The 13,425-nt window shown below is 34.6% G+C and overlaps 1 protein-coding gene across 2 annotated transcripts in view; it reads right to left on the reverse strand.

The window, feature by feature from the left end:
• The window catches only part of LOC135732823 (ras-specific guanine nucleotide-releasing factor RalGPS1), a 111,872-nt gene that overhangs the window by 27,651 nt on the left and 70,796 nt on the right, over positions 1-13,425 (reverse strand). The gene's annotated exons all lie outside the window — the stretch shown is intronic.

The following is a 13,425-nucleotide window of genomic DNA, read 5'->3' on the forward strand; positions in this document are numbered from 1 at the left end:
TGATAGTCGATTGTTTTACCAATGAAGTATCGGTGCCGATTAATCGGTCTACCTCTGATTTAAATGTGCATAAAAATTACACATATATGAAATATAGTACACACACATACACACACATACACACACAAGCACGCACGCACGCACGCACGCACGCACACACAATGCAAACCCAAACTTATTTTGTATACAATTAATCGTGATTAATCGTTTGACAGCCCTAATTTAAAAGCATACAGGAATACTGTCTGTGTTTTTTGGAGCAACATGAAGGTGAATATTTATTTCTGGGTGCTATTTGGCTAAAGTTAACTGTTGTAATCTAATCTCAAATAAACATTCACAAATACTGAGTCAGAATGAGTCAATAATGAAAACACAGCTGCTTCTCAAATGTGGATGTTATTGTACAATATGCGAACAAACATCAAGTTACTAAAACAAGTTTGTGTTGTTCCTGTGTTTGTGGGAGTGTTTGTGTACTGTATGTGTTTACAAAGACTTTTCATCTACATTGTGTGTGTGTGTGTGTGTGTGTGTGCGTTTACTTAGTCAGGTTCACCTTTACTTTCGCCAGGAAAATCCTTACAGATCAGATGTTCAGACTAAACAAAACCTGGGTACGAGCCTCTCTGTGCCAGCTTACATAATGCACATCAGTCCTCTACACAACACACATCATCTAAAAGCACATGCTGAACAACCTGTCGCATTAAATCAGATTTCCTCCTGCTAATGCAAAAATCATCTCAACTCTACACGTGTGCTGCTATTATTACACAACCGTGTTTGAGGTGAGATTTGATTTAAGCTTTTACATCTTCCAAGACAAACCTGGTCTTTGCAAAACAGATCTCATGAATACTGACCGTTAATAAACCATCTGAATCAGAAGTGATGCATCTACAGTACTTGGCTAATGATGTGAAGAAACAGTGACAATGTTTTGACTTTAATGGGGATCATGCTGAGCTCAGATTGAACCCTGAGGAGTCTCATGGGTCCGTTTGCTCTGATGCGCTGAATTCATGTCATGCAATGAAGTTAAAGATTTTAAAGGCTTAAAGGTGAAATGATAGATTTTTGCACCGCTAGTGAAAACAACGAGAACAAAAATATTTGAAAATTAATGAAAATCTATTTGCTAGTCAGACTATTCATACTGTACATGACAATGTAAGAATCATAACTTTTTCATGATAATTTATCTTTAAGCTAAATTCTATAGTGGCCATCCATACATATAAAAGAATATCAAATAAAAATGACAGCTTTAATACAGAAGAAAGAAAATACTCAAACAATCTCCTAGTACTGCGTATAAATAGCATAAGTTTGTGTTTGTATTTGGCATGCTGTTTATATGCAAAAATGACCTTTTTGTGTATATGATACACACGTTTTAAATGCATATGATGATCTGCAGTTTGTGGCATGCATACAAAACACACTTTATATACATTTGCACTTAACCCACAAACACTAAACTTAACTAAGGGGTTAACAGTGCATATCAGGTAACTAATGCAAATAAATATCACGCTAAATACAAACTTGTGCGATTGATATGCAGTGCAATAAAAACACAGATATCACACAAACTCCTGTATTCATCAAACAACAGGTTTGTGCTTTTTATAATCCAGACACAAAATATTTATTTCTTATCACCGATTCACTTTTCTTAATTTAAAGCCTGAGTTGACATAAGACAATGAAATGATCCCGTCGGTGTGTCCCGTCATACAAATATCAGCAGATCAACACATGTTTACAAGGAAAGGAAATGATGTCATCTTTTGGTTTGAGGCTGTAATCAAACAAAACTTTACAAGACACAAAACAGATGGATCTAGAGATGCCATGCTGTGTGGGTAAAAGTGTTTCATCTTAAACTTTATTTTTTAAACTGCCTATGATATGACAATTGTATGGTGAACCTTTTCATTGGTTCAATGAGCAGGATTATTATTATTTTGTTAAAAGGCAGAAATACTGGGTACACTGTGTAAAAATGGTTAGGAACACAAGAAAAGCCACAATGAAATACCTCACCAGGGTAACCACGGTTTCTGCCAAAATATCATCACATTCAAATCCCACTGACTATTATATTTATCAGGGAAATCTGAATGGTATTCATCATGTTGCTAAGTGTCTGTTTACTGGGACGGAGAATAAACGGCCCACACACCAGTATCATAATATTACATACACATGAACGATCATCTGACTTTAAAGATGAATACAATATGAGGAATTTTAGTCAGGAATTTTGTTTTTAAGTAAGTGTGCGTGATTATACGTATGAATATATTGTGTGAGGAAGTGTTAATGCTAAAGGTGTCTCACACAAACTCACACGTCATACAAAAACATTGACTGATTTCAAGATAACAGTACGACTGTAGTGCAGTGTAGCGGTTCTCAAACTTTTCGGCGTGCAGACCCCCTTTTGTAGGGCGGTAAACGTCATCTGTCTACCAAGTGTGTAATATGAAGTACATATGATGAATGAAATGTTTCATCATCCTCACAGATGAAGGTCACAGTCTACAGACCAAAATCTTAAAATGATTCATGTATAAATCACTTACACGCTGACTTCACTTTATATCATTTCAATCTAATCTCTCTCATATGTCACTCAATACGTGTGTGAATATTCAACAGATAACACAGGACTACAAAGAGAACGCCTCAGAAATAATTTGAGCAGAATTGGGAATAAAGTAAAATTAAGTCCTGAGTAAGAATTGGCTTCAGTGTCCAAGATAGCTTTAAGTCAAAATTGCATTGAAATAATTCATAACTTCTCTGCAAAATGTGATATAGCAGTGAAAATGGTGCCACACCAATCATTTTAAATTCATTTTTTTATTCAGTATTTATTAAACCCATTTCCATTCATTTATTGATTTTTTAAAACATTTTCATGCTTATTCTGAAAAAACATGCAACTGTTCTTTGGAAATGTTAGGCAATGATTCTTTCGCAAGCCACCAAATCTAACTGTATGATACAAAGATCTGGCAAAAACAAATGTAGTGTGGAATAAAAGACCAATCAATTACAGTTAGGTAACAATCTTTTCTCTCAAAGTGAAGATACATTTAGAAACATTCATTTGGTACAATTTTCACCGTTCTACTGTACTTTGTCGTGAAGTCACGAGGGATCGTGATCATCAAACACCCACCTCTCTTGCGAGCAAATATATTCAAAGCTTTGTGGGGTGGTGCCAAATCCTGACAAAAGGTAGCGTACAACCTCCAAATGGCTGAATCCAGAGGAAACCATTTTCTAAAAACATTCAAGTCTTGTTGAATCAACATCTGAAATATTTCTCAAAGAATTCACAACTACCTCCAAGAACACCACACCTCACCAATATTACTTACATTTGTTTCTCATCTCTCCCTCTCATTCTCTCAGCTCAGAAAAATCACCCACTATAGTTACAGCCCCTAAGTTCACAATCACTACCAAATTTCTATCATTATTACAAAGCTTTGTTCTCTCTGGATATTTAAGGAAGGTTTGTAAAGGGTTCGGGGGGATTTTCTATATTTAGAAATGAACCCCATGGTGTTGGGTCTGACAAAGCATCATGTATTTTTTATTTTACTTTGAAGAATCTGTAGCCAGATATCCTTTCTTGCCTTTCTTTCATTTGATTTCTGTTATGTTTTATTTTTTAATTGATCTGTGAATTGGCTTTTGAATTATGATCTTTCTACCTGGTTAATCAATTGTTATGTTTGGATCTATTCTGTGTTGCTATAAAAAATATTGACATGACTAGTAAATTACGATGTATCCTCGCTACCGCAATGACTGAAATCAGGCTAGTACCGGACTAAAATCCCAGATTCGTTGGTGCATAGTGGCACATCAGCTGAGGATTTTAGAGATCTGACTAGCACTTAGCATTAGTTTAAGTTAAATTAGATGCGTGGAGGCTAATAGTGTATTTCCATTTAGAGTAACATATAAATGTTGTCTGATCGCTCTAAATCGGGTGAGCCTCAACCTTGGGTTATTTCAATATTATTCTATCGAAGTGTGCATAGGAAACTATGGCACGATTATATAAAGCTATCATTGGAGAAGACGGTCAGTTTGAGACCAAGCCTGGTTCGATTGTGATCGTGGGCATAATTATTAAATATTAATAAATGGCCGGTGCGTGAGTTCAAAGCGACATGTGTAGCCGAATGAACAGAGGCAATACAAAGTAGGGTTAAATCAGAATAACCAGATATCCACCCAAATTCTGTAATTGTTAAAAAGTAATAATCAATCCGATTTGCATAATAAACAACGAGATTTAATCTTTTGGAGCCTGATAAAACTACCTAAATTACGCAACGACAATGCAAACGTCATCAGTAAGCACTGGAAAAGACTAAATACGCAAGAATCCTTTGCCATGCTGTTTGTTTTCCACCATTTAGGCCAAATGGATGGTTAAATTATTTCCCTTAAAGCTTGTGTACAGATAATAATAAATCTTTATCGTGAAATATCTTAAAAACTTTAGCCAACCAGCAACTTGTTTTGTTTTCTAATTCATCTTATCAAAATATGTAAGAATTAACAAATTTTATATCGGAGGTCGATAATTTCCCAACATTTGTTTACCTGCAAAAAAAAAAAAACAGTGAGAGAAAAAAAATCAAGTAGCTGTTCACTTGACCCGACCGCAACCAATAATATTTGCTCTCTCTTATGTCAAATCATTTCTAAGTGAACTTAAGTGACAAATCTTTCTCTCTTCAATGAGAATCATCCGTCAATACATCTGTAGTGGATTTATCCCCATCACAATTACTTGATAATCTTTAATTCGACCTCAAAGACACCACAGCACAGCAGAGTCAGCAAAACTTCAGATAATGACCTCCGGATGTGACTGCAGTACGTCACCACGAACATCACGCTCAAAACCAGCACGAGTTCCAGACCGCGGATCGGTGGCTCGTCGAACAACAGATTAACCTCTCGAGTAGCTCATTACAGCTTTTCACATCCACAGTAAAACATAATAAATAAACAACCTTTCCGAGCAGGGGCACTGCGGCTTGGCAGATTTTGTCCTATAACCGTAAATCAATCCAATAAACTTTCATGCCCAAGTTTGTTTCCAGCACGTGTGTCTAGTCAAACAGACGGACTTGGGCCAATATGTGTATGAGTTTACATTTATTCCAGATACCTACAACATTTACCTGCAACCAGTACGGTATGAATGTATATATGTGACTGTGAGAGACATTAAACATATAGTTGCACTCACCAGCACGTAAGACTGGTGGATTTGTTGTCATTAAATTTACTTTTCTAAACCGTTAAAAAGAAATCGGTTTTACAATCCTTCCTCCCATCTGTACTCATGCAGAAGTGTTTTCTTTAACATTTCAGTTTGATCACATTGACATGGCTGAATTAGTAAAAAATAAACATCCTCCTCCTCATCATCATCATCATCATCGTGAATGTCAGTTGTGATAGCAGCCCACATCTCTAATAATGTTCTTAACTTCAGCATGCATGAGCAATCTTTACTGGTGAAAGTTATAAAACTGTCATTGTGACGACTGTCTCTAAGAAACTTTCAATAAAAGTTGATTATGCATAATAAAATCTTCAGTAATTTCACAGCTATGAAACATTTTGCTGAAGTGAATCATCATGTTGACAACATCTAAACTTCATCAAGTCTAATCCGTATAATCTTTCATGCAATCATTCCTGCAGTGGAAAAAGTCAGACAATGACAGACAACATAAACTCACACTGATCCACAGATGAATGTCTAATTGTGCTCCACATTTGTGTTTGATTTCTCTAATGATACACAGATTAGACTACAGCTGGTAGAAATGACTGTGTTTAGTTTAGTTTAGTTTGTGTCTGTCCCTGAATACTCCAGAACAGAGTCCTTTAGTTTGATCACTGCACAACAAACATAAGACAACATTTTCTTGTGAATTGAACAGAAACTGCTGAATAATGTAAAGCTTTGGTTCTTTTTGTAAGGTAGCTTTGAAACAATGCACACAACTCCCAGACCCCAGATGACTCATGAATATATGAAAGGACAGGTGGATGAATTCAGAACTATTGTGACAATTTTGACAATGAATGCTGGTTAAAAATCCCTGAAATAAAAATAAAGAAGATTACATAATCACGTGGAAAGGTCACCCATGACATATGTGAAACTACCTCTCCAGTGTTTACAAGTGTGGAGAAAGTGGAGCGTTCAGACGTTGTTGTATGTGGATTGATACTAATAAATGTCTTTGTATCCATTTATTGATTAAAATGATCTGCAAGTGTGCGTTTCACATATGTAACACGTGACCTCTCAATGTGATTGCTTAATACGTAAGGTCGCACTGTCGTGTCACATGGCTAGTGCAAGATGAGAAAATTATGATGGTTTACCTGGATAAGGTAATATGGGATCATTTAAAGGAGCATTTCACCCATAGAAAAATTAATCTTTATTGAAAGTATGTCATATTTGTAGTCGAAATGTAACATACAGTTAGAATTTGGTGCCTATTTGACAGAGAAAAGGGGTGTTTGTAGTCTCACTCCCTCAACAAAGATATTAGACTTCCTGCTTTCAATGATGGAAAATGATGATTTTTACATCATTGAAAGAAGGAAGTGCAACACTGAAACCTGTATTTCTCCTGTCTCAGCATCAACTGGGGAAATTATGCACAACCATTCAAAAACATGACTGGGGTTCTAACGATACAAAGCTTAATGCAAATGGGTGAAGTGTCCCTTTAAAGCCCTTTGAAGCTGCATTGAAACTGTAACTGTACATTCACACGGGCGAAAGCGTTAAGGATCGACAGAAGGCTTGTCTGAAGCGTGGCCAACAACCAATCAAAGTGGCCGCAACACATGCTCCGGTCGTCCATAAAAGTAATTGGCTGGCTCTGCCTAGGTTATTTGCATAAGGTGATCTGATTGGCTGACGCACGCATTGCCACTTGAAAAGTTAAAAAAATCCTGTAATGTTTTCCTTAAAAAACTTCAATTCTTCTTGACTGAACAAAGAAAGACATAAACATCTTGAATGACATGGGGTGAGTAAATTATCTGGATTTTTTACAATGAAAATAGAATAATCGTTTAACTCATTTTCTGCCCGCCATTTTTTGTGATTTTCACAAAAGTTTCACAAAATGCTTTCTTATACATTTATTACACGGCTTTCTGGAATCCTTGATTCTGATTGGTCAGTTGAGACATTTGCAGGTTCGTTCTTTTCAAATAATAACCGCTCCAAAATAATAACGCATAGCCGGACTACTTTCACGAGTAAAATCACTCCGCGCCAATAAAGATCAATAAAGATTACTGTCTGTTTGGCGCCATCTTGTGACAAACACTCGACAACCACGACAAGACACAGAGAGCTTACTGAGACTGAACTTGACAAAATAGAGCATGACAGCTACGAAGCCAACACACAAAAAAATACAGAATGGGCATTAAAACTTCTCAAAGACTGGCTAAAAGAGAAAAAATGGAGACAGACAAGTATGAAGCAGAGGATCTTAATAAGGTATTACGATCATTTTATGCATCTGTGCAAAGTTTCGCGGAAGGATAAAAATGTTAATTTAAAACAAATATGCCAATAAAATGTTTCAAATTCATATTCATGTCCAGTTTTTTTTCTTATGTGACAAGTACGTAGCCGTGTAATAAGCGGGATAATGTAGAGGCAGCCGGTAGTTATTGGGAAATAAGCCCCTTCAGTGTGATACAAGACCCTCCGCCTCGCGTCGGGTCCTGATCACACTGTCGGGGCTTATTTCCCAATAACTACCGGCTGCCTCTACATTATCCCTTACTTAAAAAGTATATAAACATACAATTATATCAAATGAAAGAACAGACCCTCTGCGTTCAAACAAACAAACAAAACTGGAAAATAGATCTAGATTTTTTCTCAGCTTATGAACTCCTAAATATGGGTATTTGTCTTTAAAAATTAAATGTATTTAGCAAGAAGATGAAATTTGAAAATTGAAAAATACACAGAGTTTAAAATTTGCAAATTACATTTTGGCTTTAGTTTTTTTCATAAATTGGATAATGGATAAACACATTTTTATGCAAATGTTTTCTCTTAATTGACAAGATAACTCGTCAATGGCAGGGAAAGAGTTAACATATATCAATGTCCTTATTTTGCCTCAAAATGCACACAAGTAAAAGCGAGAAAAATCTGCAAATAGAGCAGATAAGTATGACAAAGTCTGAACTTATAATCATCGCTTTTAGGGTAAACGAGTCATCCTAAAGCTCAAAGGGTCAAACAAAGCTTTATTCCTCTACGCTCTTTTGTCAGCACATCTATTTACACAGGTGTGAGGATGAGACAGCAGCTGTATAAACGTCTCTGATGTGATGTGTTGACAAGTTCAGAAAGACACAATGAGTGTTACAACTGTTGTGGCTCATAAAAGCCGAAGGAAATGAGGAGCAGAGGTGATTTTAAGATTTTTTCAACTTTAGTAGTGTTCGGACCCCAAAGTGGGCAGAAAATAATTCCCATATAATCTAGGATATTCAAGGATTGTATAATCACAATACACAATAGCTGTCAAATCCACCTCTTAAATATTAACCTTTTTTTAATCTGTTGTTAAGTTTAAGTGCTAATACTCATGAAGAATGTTTTCATTTTCTAAAGAGAAACCCCAGTCAGGTATCACATCAGGTCTGAAAACAAATAAACAAATCCAGATAATCCACATGCAATGAATTAACCTGGCATGTGCACACAAATGATGTAAGGGCCAATTTCATTCCTGTTTAAAGGTTTGAGCGGCCTGCAGTCTGTTCGATCTCTCAAGTGTCTTCATGATGAAGGGCTGCAGTGTTTGGTGATGTTGATGAAGATGAATATAATGGCCGGTTTGTTGGGGTTCACGTTAGCTAATGAGGTGACTTCATGCTTGGACGTTTCTTTCACCATTAAAGGACATTTGGGCATAGTAACCCTTGAGCCAAAGTAATGTTGGGGATACTGGTGCATTGATGTAAAACTACAGCCACCAGTTTCACCTCTTTATAGTTTATTTAACACCACTGAAGCTTTAAGCAACAGGAGCACGAGACTCCAGTCGAAAAGCAATAAAAATAAAGCAAGTATGATGTTCTCACCATATGGAGGGGGGACGATGGTCCCTGCTCATAAAACAATCCCAGCATAATTCAGTGTTTACCATAAAAAGAACAAATTATTGGGTGAAATACAGCAGCCAAGCTGACAGTCAAAACATAAACACAGGAGCACAATGTTGTCTTTGATGAGATGAGAATAAATATTTAAAGATGAATGTTTGTCTTCAGATCTTCTTAAATGAACGATGCTGAAAAACTTTCCTTTCTTCTCTAATCCTTTTCATACAGACATTACGGAAAATGCACAGAAAATGCATCCGGGATTTGTCCGGGATCATTCGATTTTTTGTTTCATTCACACTGCCAATGATTTTCCGGAATCTGTACGTGCATTCACTCAGATACTGTAAAGTCATGTGAAGCGCTTAAAGTCCTGCACTTGGTATTTTTTTTCTCTGCAGCGTCTGAAGTTTGCTTAAAAAAAGTTTGCTTTCTCTCTACAGAAAAAACTTGTGTCTATTTTTGTTTATGATGAGATTATAAAAGGTAAATGGATTCATTTTAAAGGGATGAACCATAACTTCATTGTTGCGATGACATGCGTGACATTGTTTCTCGACTTGTTTACACAGAGGGTTTTCCGGGAATGTTATAGGAATGTTACTAGGTCCCTTACAAGACATGTTTGCATTCACACAGAAATCTGTCTGGCAATTTTGCAGGTATTTTCTGGGACCAAAGTGCCGTGTGAATGAGGTTTTAGGAATAACTATTTGTCTATAGTTTATTTTTATTCGAAATAATAAATAATAGAAAAAAAGAAACTTAAGCTATGATGACAATTGAAATTCTTACAGTTTATAAACCACAATGCACCAATAATAAAATCTTGTCTATTGCAAAATTCAAAAAGGTTTAGAAACAATGCAAAACTTTCACATCGCAGACAGATCAAATTTAAACACTGTAAAAAGATTAAACTTGAAAAAATTAAGTTACCTGGTTGCCTTAAAATTTTGAGTTAATTCAACGTAAAAAAATTAGTTGTAAAAAAGTGTAAAAAAATTTTTAATACTTTAAAATTTGAATTCACTCAAAATTTTAACTCAAATCCTTTTTTTTACAGTTTAATTTCAAATGTTTTTATCCAGCAATGCACATACCACTGAATTCAGGTGATGGGACATCGACAGTCATCTCAATCTCAAAGTCCCAAAATCCATCAGAACTCCGTCTATATCTCAATTACACTGTAAATGGTTTAGGTTAAAAGCATTTACCAAATGCATAAATGTAAACCAAGCTGAAAGTACTCTCACTCTTACTGGTAACAGAAAGCATAAATCACATTAGCTAACATTTTTATTAAATCTAATAATAAATCTGCAGAAACTTTAGGTGGAAGGAAAGTTGCTAAATGTGACAGCGAATCACAAGCGAGTGGAACGGAAGCGCACAAGTTGACATTATAATAAGTTTATGTAAAACAGCACATGATGACTCTCTCTATAAGTGACTCCAGTTATGTGATGTCATGAGAGATGAGACACTGTGTGATCACTGAAGAAAAGATGAATAAACATGGCACATTGTGTGTCTTCAAAAGAACCTGTTTATATTAGACTTAAAGATTGACTGGACACACGGCAGCATAAATATCAGAGATTTATCACTGCAGGCCATCTCAGTCTTGATGGGTTAATCTAAAAATGACAATTCATTATGTACTCATCCACATCTCATCATCATTGCATGACAGCAAAAAGTGTGACAAGGTAACAAAAACATGAACAATATTTGCTTTGTGATGCATGAATAGAAAATGCATGAATAATTGCAACATATAGCTTTTCTGTAGGAGACCAGGCCACAACAATGATGAATTCCCAACCAATGTAGCTTAATACTGTCTGTTAGAGGTTTACTAAAACAGACTAAATATCAATGCATTTAATAAACTTTTGATAGTGATGCATAGATCAAACAATAATACACCAGTTTCTAATACCAGATCATGAAAAAACTTCTCCCTTTAGCCCTGTGGCTCCTTGTGGACCACCAACATTAACACTGACATAACACGAATACTTAAACAGACCCCTGTCCTAAAACACAGGACTCCCCCACTTCTTTATAATGATGCCAGTTTTTGTGTTATTTCCTCAGTAATTTTTGATTTATTGTAAGTCTGCTCTTACATCATCCTGTTGTACAGCTGAGGACAAAAACATTATCATCTGCCAATCTATGATCCCACACACAGAATATGGAAGAATCTGAGCGGCCAAATTATTGCATCAAACCAGAGGAAAAGACCTGAGCTTCTGCTCATCACCCATTAAAAGAGACTGAAGTACTGAAGCATCTGAACAGACACAGACAAAACGTTTACTAAATACATGGTATGTTGTGTCTTTGCATGTTCTGCTTTATGTTTTAGTCAAGTCAAAATGACTTTCCTGTTGAAGATTCCTGTGTATGATTCATTAGTGAACATCATTCAAAATAAACATCCTTCCTTATCTGTTATCATGTAACCTTTTGTTTTTCCAGCGAATCATTGAGATCTTCCCCTCATGTTTAGCATGTTTTCTGAGAACTGACACTCGCTTTTAATCATCTGATCAATTCCTACAATCCCTCCCTCTCATTTTTTTGGAAATACACCAGAATGCTGATGTAAAAGGGCTCTATTAGTAACATTAAGGCCAAATTCTAAATGCATAATTCAACAAAAAACAAATGAAAGGTTTCTTTAATTTTTGGCTGAAAATAATTTTGTGAACTTTCTTGAACATGCTTGATTGATATATTTTACAATTAATGTTGAAAACTGGACAAACTTTCCAGTTGTTGTCAGATGTCAAACTTTCCAGTTGTCCAGATGTCTCTAAACCAAATGCTCTTTCAAAAGGACTTTCACAGGATTTCTGTAATAAACTTTACATAATAAAACGCTTTAACTGTGAGGCAGATTTAGGTTACACTGTAAAAATGATGTGCCTAGTAGATTTAATCAAATAAAATGAGTAAAATATATTTTTAAAAATTAATTTTTTTTAACCAAGATTTGAGTTAAAGTAATATAAAAATGTGAGTAATTTTAGAACATCTCAATGAGCACATTATTAAGTAAATTTAACTTAATTTTAAGTGCTGGGAAAAGATTAATCGCAATTAATCACATACAAAATAAAAGTGCATTTTTGCCTAATATATGTGTCTGTACTGTGTGTAACTATATAAATACACACAAATTCATGTACGTTTTTAAGAAACATTTACATGTGTATATATATATATATATATATATATATATAATTAATATATATAATTAACTTTTATTTTGTATGCGATTAATCGCGATTAATCTTTTCCATGCACTATTTGTAAGAAGGAAATTAACTTAATAATTTTGTGTTAAAACTACATTAATAATTATATATATATATATATATATATATATATATATATATATATATATATATATATATATATATATATATATATATATATATATATATATATATATATATAATAATAATAATAAATAAATAAAAAAGGTCATTTTACATGATTAAATCAGGAAGATTCCATCAAAGAAGTACAAAATACTTATTTTTTTAAAAGACTTTTAAAGGCAATTTTACTTTTAAACTGTTATGTATAATACTGTTACCAAAAATGTTTAAGTAGATATCACAAATCTTTTATAGTGTTATTTTACTTAACTTGGTTATGTGGACCTTATTTGTATATGCATGAAATTTACTCAAAAAGTATTAGTGCAAAGAGTTGCAAAATAAAGATTAATTAAATTCTACTTATTGTTTTTTATTTTATTTTACTGTAGGCTGTTTTTCAACAATAGATTTATATTGAGTTACAGAGCGACTAGGGACTCAAATGAGAACATCTGAACCACAGACATTTCACATAAATCTTTCACATAATGTTACAACATTTCTAGCTTTGATTTTTTTCTGTTATTGTCAAGATGTCCAAGGGGAGTATTAAGGGGACTGTGATCTTTCTAATTGAAGATTAAGATGCTGTTATTACTAACATAATAAAAGAGGAGATTTGAGAGACTGAACTGAAAACATCCGACAGAGGCAAAACAAAATGTAAGTGGTGTTTCTAATAAAACGATTTATCACAATGGTGAAGCTCTGAAAAAAGGTCAAAAGCGTCTCTATGATCTTCTGGTCCTTAGATCTCTTGTAAAGCAGGAGGAGGTTTGTCCTGACAGGCCATGTATTT

The sequence above is a fragment of the Paramisgurnus dabryanus genome, chromosome 5 (assembly GCF_030506205.2).
Source record: "Paramisgurnus dabryanus chromosome 5, PD_genome_1.1, whole genome shotgun sequence".
Classification (NCBI taxonomy): Eukaryota; Metazoa; Chordata; class Actinopteri; order Cypriniformes; family Cobitidae; genus Paramisgurnus; species Paramisgurnus dabryanus.